The sequence below is a fragment of the Biomphalaria glabrata genome, chromosome 10 (assembly GCF_947242115.1).
Source record: "Biomphalaria glabrata chromosome 10, xgBioGlab47.1, whole genome shotgun sequence".
NCBI lineage: Eukaryota > Metazoa > Mollusca > Gastropoda > Planorbidae > Biomphalaria > Biomphalaria glabrata.
The window spans coordinates 2,729,889-2,736,212 of NC_074720.1; positions in this window are offsets into that span (position 1 = coordinate 2,729,889).

Below are 6,324 nucleotides of genomic sequence, written 5' to 3' on the forward strand. Positions count from 1 at the left end.
GAACAACTCTCCTCTAAGAAACAACATAGCCCCTTATAATTATTTTTCGATGAGGCGAGGATACTCTCTGTGACTGCGGTAAAATCTCAAAATCTGGACTATGTTCAAACCAATTCTACTGTTCAAATGTTTCTCCTTAAAACCAAAGCATGTCTTAGAATAGTACCACAGCCATGAAAGTTTCCAAATAATTTGATTAACACATACAATGAGTTATAGAAAAGTCAAATGTCGATTTTGACATTAGGTATGACGTCTACGCTGCGTATTACTATAAATAGCTACAAACTTTTGGAAAAAGATTTCTCAAAAAATATATACGATTTTGAGCTGTAACTTTTTGAATAATTGGAATCAATGTCAGGAAATTAGTCAAAAAAATAAAATAGAGAAAAACTCTGAAGGGCTGAGTCCAGAATCTGTGAACAGACTTGTTCTTGACGTCTTGCTGACGCTGCACTGTCGCGTGCCACGCAGACGTCTTACTCTTCATCTAGGTTGGTATTTACTGATATAGTTGGTACTTCCCAAATAGACAAATATTTTTACATTTGCTAGTTTTTTTTGTAATCCACAAGAATGTCTGGTTCCGTGACAATTTTTTTTTAATTGGGGGGGGGGGGCACGTTGAAGCAGAATTTCTGTCGCTTTTTTATTGATACACAGGGGGGTAGCTAGGAATTCCCATCGTTTGGGGGCCCGGGGGGGGGCTAGACCTCTTTGGGGGCCCCTGCAGTTGCTTAATATTAAATTTTCAATGTAAAAAACACTCATTTGGGGCCCTCAAGTGGGGGCCCGGGGGGATTTCAAATTCTCCCCCCTTTCCCCCCACCCTAGCTACGCCACTGTTGATACACCAATATTTTTGAAAGCCTTGGCGAAAAGGATCCAGCTCTTTTAAGACCCGGTTAATTTGAGGCATTAAGCGGGCAGTAATCCGCAAAACGCATCATATTTTAAGTTTATCTTTATTTAATCTTAAACAATAAATAATCATCACAGACGTATTTATTTACCTAAAAATGTGTGCTAATTCATTTCTACTAATTTCCAGCGTTTTAGATCATCTAGTTTTCAGTTTGAACTAAAAAAGGGGGGGGGGCATTAAAATTAACAATAAGGACTGCATCATCATCATCATCATCACTCCTTTGAGTTCCTCATGGAACATAGGGCCTCGACAAAAACACGCAACTCTCCACGGTCTCTTGCTAGTTTTTTGATGGTGTCCCAGCTCTTCCCGGTCTTCTCTGCTTCTTCAAGTACACTGCGTCGCCATGTTCTTTTTGGTCTTCCTCTGCGTTTTGTTCCCTGGGGGTTCAACTCTAAGGCCTGCCTAGCTCTGTTGCTGGTATCTTTTCCAAGGGTGTGACCAATCCATCTCCACTTCCTCTCTAAGATCTGTCCACTCATCTCCCACAGTTTGGTGTTTTCTACTTTGCATAGAGGAGTTGTAATTTCTGGAAGATTAAAATGACCTCTTCATTATTGGGGAGATAACAAAAATACGAGTGTACATATTAGATGATATAAACATTTCAAATTGTATATCAAAAGAGTAATACATCAATTATTCAAAAGTACATTTAGTAAAATATTTATTTGTAATTCAATAGAATAAAAACAAAATGTGCACATGAACAAGGGCGTGGAGAACAGATGGAATGAACTCAAAGACTCTAATAAAAAAATATCTTCATGAGAAAGAAACAAAACAACCAGGCCCGTAGTTAACACATTACGCTTAATAGCAAACGTATTATGAGGGCCCTCGGTTAATTCTAGTCCAAGGAGGGTCTCTAAGAGAAACCAAAACAACTTTTCTTAGTAGACATGATGATGGTGTAGATGGCTGTCTTTACGATAGTCCCGAGTTCAAATCCTGCCCGCTGTCCTCCCCCTACCGTGGAGTAGGTAGCTAGGGCTTGCAACTAACAATCGTTATGTCTGAAGGGAACCCAGAACAAACTTAAAAAAAAAACAAAATAAAACCAAGACTACCAAGAATGATCTTGTGTCACTCAACGAATCACCTTCCTAACAGTGTCAGGTAGTGTCACACTCCAGGAGCAGGGACAGGGCTGGACAAAAGTGTATATATAATCTCACGCTTGACAGTCAATAGTGGACGATTAACTGGATTCACTATCAGGTCACAAAAGCGCATGAAAAAAAAAGCGCGGGAAAAATGACAGATTCTTATAAGAAAAACAAAAAATAATTTTGGATACGCATAAGTGTAAAGTAACAAGAAAATTAAAGTTCCCCATTTCAGACCGTGTGATCTATACAGCAGACGATGGCCATCCGTTTCTTTAGCCAACGGTTAATGAGCAGGATGTCATGTGGCCGGCACCAACCGCCTTAGGGCACCCATTAGAGTTGAGTGGACTCAAAGGCACCCTAAAAATCCCGAAATTCAAAATCCCAGTCTTCACCTAGATTCGAACTCAGGACCCCAGGCTGGGAAGCCAAGAGCTTAATCACTCGGCTAACGCGCCTAAGTGTAGTTCAAAGACAAGGTGGCCAGAGGTTCTAGAATTGTCTTAGTAAGATAAGATAAGATAAGATAATTTTATTGATCCAATCAAATGGAAATTCAGTTTTACTACAATTACCAACCTCAGCGTAGCTACTGTAGCAATAACAATATGGATGAATGAAAGGAATAATAGAAACCAAATGCTGATTATGTCACAATGTAATCAGGTCGCCTGCCGATTGGCGCCCCGGAAGTCTAAATCTAAGTACGGTGATATCCAGGGAGTTGAGTAATTTACATTGGGTTACTCTTTGGTCATCATAATTTGTTTTGTTCCTGTAACTACACTGAGTCTACACTTCATACTTATATATTGAGTTTGTAGGCAGTGAACGGAAGAAAATTATATTTAAAAATGTGTTATTTTATTGTGTTCTAGTAGCGATTTGAACTATATCAACGGCTACTCCGTATTCACATTCGTCAAATAGTTGTAGAGTTTATACAACACAACTCTCTCGTCAAACACATTCGTGACAATGTTTTGTGCCGGGTAGCGTAATATCTTATCTTATTAAATACAGACGTTAGATACAGACGTTACTTCAACACAGAAGATGGTTACGTCCTACGAGTGTCTTTAGAGCAATCTAGTTATGCACATGGGCGCCGGCAGGGGGTTTCAAGGTGATGCAAATGCACCCCCTGGATTCTAGGTAACCAAGTTCTAGCCATTTTTTTCACCATTAAATTATCTAAAATTTAAGTAGCGACTGAACAAGTAGTGCTACCACTGAAGTATAGTTGTAAGCATACGCTACTAGTGTAATAAGGTAGCCCGTAGTTCCTGTCTGGCCATGTACGCTTTATTATAGGCTCTTATATTACAAGATCAGCTGTCGTCATCGAGAAGTACATAGAAGTCAAATTCATAAAGCGCTGGTTGTGAATGTGTATGTGTTTCGTGTGTGAATGTTGTTCGAATTTTTAATCAATATTGTTTTTGTACAGTAGTTTCGCTGAGCTTGTCAATTGTAGTCAAACTGAATTTCCGTTAAATTGGATCAATAAAAATTATCTTATCTTATCTTATCTTAATTTTGCACTATATAGGGTGTCAACTATTATATAGAACGTTAGTCGTAACGATTCGTAGTTATTCACAAATAATTACAGTTATTATTATATTTAGTTGAGGCCTAGAAATGATAAATGCTTTTTTTTTTCTTGACTTCATAGAGAAATTAATACCGCCTGTCTTTCCATGTGATAAATGTAAAAATTTCTTTGAACAAGATTGAAGAGTGCAGTCTTCTTAGTACATGTATTAACGTCTTGCGGAGTTGCTGTTGGTGTTAGCGTTCGATATAGTATCAGGTGAAACGCGTCCATCAGTGTACAACAGAAGTGATATAAGAAAGTTCTTCACATGCCATCGTCTGAGTCAAATCGTGGATGTATATTAACGGGGCAGCTTCAAGAAAACAAAAAAATACCAGCAGCAGCATCATGAATTAACGGACCTCATTCACCAATCGTAAACAAACAACATTTAGTCACCTGATCTTATTGCTAAAACAACGAGAAGAAAAACTGTCACGTGACAACCATCAGGTATTAAACATGAGATCGTAAATAAAGGCACATTCCTCGTCCCATATGCTAGGAAAAATTTGTACAAATGCTCCTTCTTCCCTAGTGCTATTAGAGCATGGAATGGGTTGCCTGAGCTAGCCAGGAAAACCAATGACTTGGCAGAATTTAAGTCATTGGTTAATATGCATGACTAAATGCATGACGCGTAGGACGTAATCATCTTCTTTTTTGAAGTAACGTCTGTATTATATAAGATAAGAAGATAAGATATAGAAGAGATAGAGCATCACGTGGCTAAATGTTGTTTGTTTATGACTGGTGAATGAGGCACATTGGGAATTTTAGGTCATAAAACTGCAGATATATCAAGCACTGAGCAGATGCCTTTAAGCTTGTGGTTTGTTGATGTTGATTGTATTCAAGAAGACTTCATTGGTTTTTTCCATGTCGTTCAGAGAGACATCACAGCCTGTGTCTAACGTCAGTGTCACCGAATACAGAGTACAGTCTAGACACGGACAAACTACTCGGCTAAGACCAAAAATCCTGGGTTCGAATCCCGGTGAAGACTGGGATTTTTAATTTCGTGATTTTTAGGGCGCCCCTGGGTCCACCCAACTCTAATGGGTACCTGACTTTAGTTGGGGAAAGTAAAGGCGGTTGGTCGTGTTGTGCTGGCCACATAGCACCCTGCTCGTTAACCGTGGGCCAAAGAAACAGATGACCTTTAACATCATCTGCCCTATAGATCGCAAGGTCTGTAGGGAGCACTTTTTTTTTTTAAGACTACCATGGCTCTCCCACGATGGCTAGCATTCAGTGCTGTGTTCAAGCAAAGATTCGTGAAAAATAAATATACAGAAACAGCCTTTGTCCGTTGCGAGCCTCACAGACTTAACCTTGTTATCAATGACCTGAATGACTCTCAGATATACATAAAGCTGTTGATGTCATCGATTATCTGTTCCAAGCAAATGCGTGAGACACGACGGACTGAGAAATATAAATTCCTCCGCTCTTTAAGTCAAAACTTTCAGAAAATCTTTGACTGTCGGATCTTGAAAGAACTGCTGTCAGTGAAACTCACAACGGACTGAGAAATACAAATTCCTTCGCTCTTTAAGTCAAAACTTTCAGAAAATCTTTGACTGTCGGATCTTGAAATAACTGCTGTCAGTGAAACTCACAACGGACTGAGAAATACAAATTCCTTCGCTCTTTAAGTCAAAACTTTTAGAAAATCTTTGACTGTCGGATCTTGAAATAACTGCTGTCAGTGAAACTCACAACGGACTGAGAAATACAAATTCCTTCGCTCTTTAAGTCAAAACTTTTAGAAAATCTTTGACTGTCGGATCTTGAAATAACTGCTGTCAGTGAAACTCACGAGGAGTAGGCACGTGATGTGCAGTGCAGTCTTTTCATTGTCGTCCATTATTCATCTGTTATTGATACAGTTTCCGTGATATTGCAGTCTGTCCAACTCAACAAAAGTGGCCGCTCAACCGCTCATCAGCAGCCACTTTAATGACGTAATCAAAAACCAACATGACAGAATTCGTAGTTGGCAGAGACACCAAGCTAAAACCACATGTTTGGATTTTGGAAGTGATTACAGATCGCGCTTTTACATTGTGTATCTTGATTCGTCAGTCTCTTCACTATGTCTCACTTTTCGGACAGTAGTAAGGGTCAGTTCAACCTAAAACGATGCAAGAGCTGCTACGTAAAGAAGAGTATGGTATGTTTTTCATTAAATAAGTATTTACAGTGTAATCAGTTAATATTGCATAGGGATGGGGGTAAGGAGGGGGGGGGAAGTTCTTTTCTTTATAATTCTCCTTAACAAGAAAAACTTTGAGCCATAGGTGGCAACCTGCACCCCTCCCCCGGCAAAAAAAAAAATCAAGCGGGCGCTCATGGTTATGCATGTTAATCAATGACAAGTTCTGTCGAGTCATTGGCTTTCCTGGCTGACTCAGGCAACCCATTCTATGCTCTAATAGCACTAGGGAATATCTAGCTAATATCTCTTGGCGTATCCTTAACTAAAATAAATTTTTGTTATAATCAATGAATTCACTGCCCTACAAACAAAAAAAAAACATCTTAAAAGTATTTGTAATTAAATTTTAAAATACAATAATGTGACTGTGTGCTATATATCCTTAGCTTTCAAATATTAACTTTTGTTTAAGGCTAAGCTGATAACATTTTCAGACAGATTAGTGATTACAAAAACAACA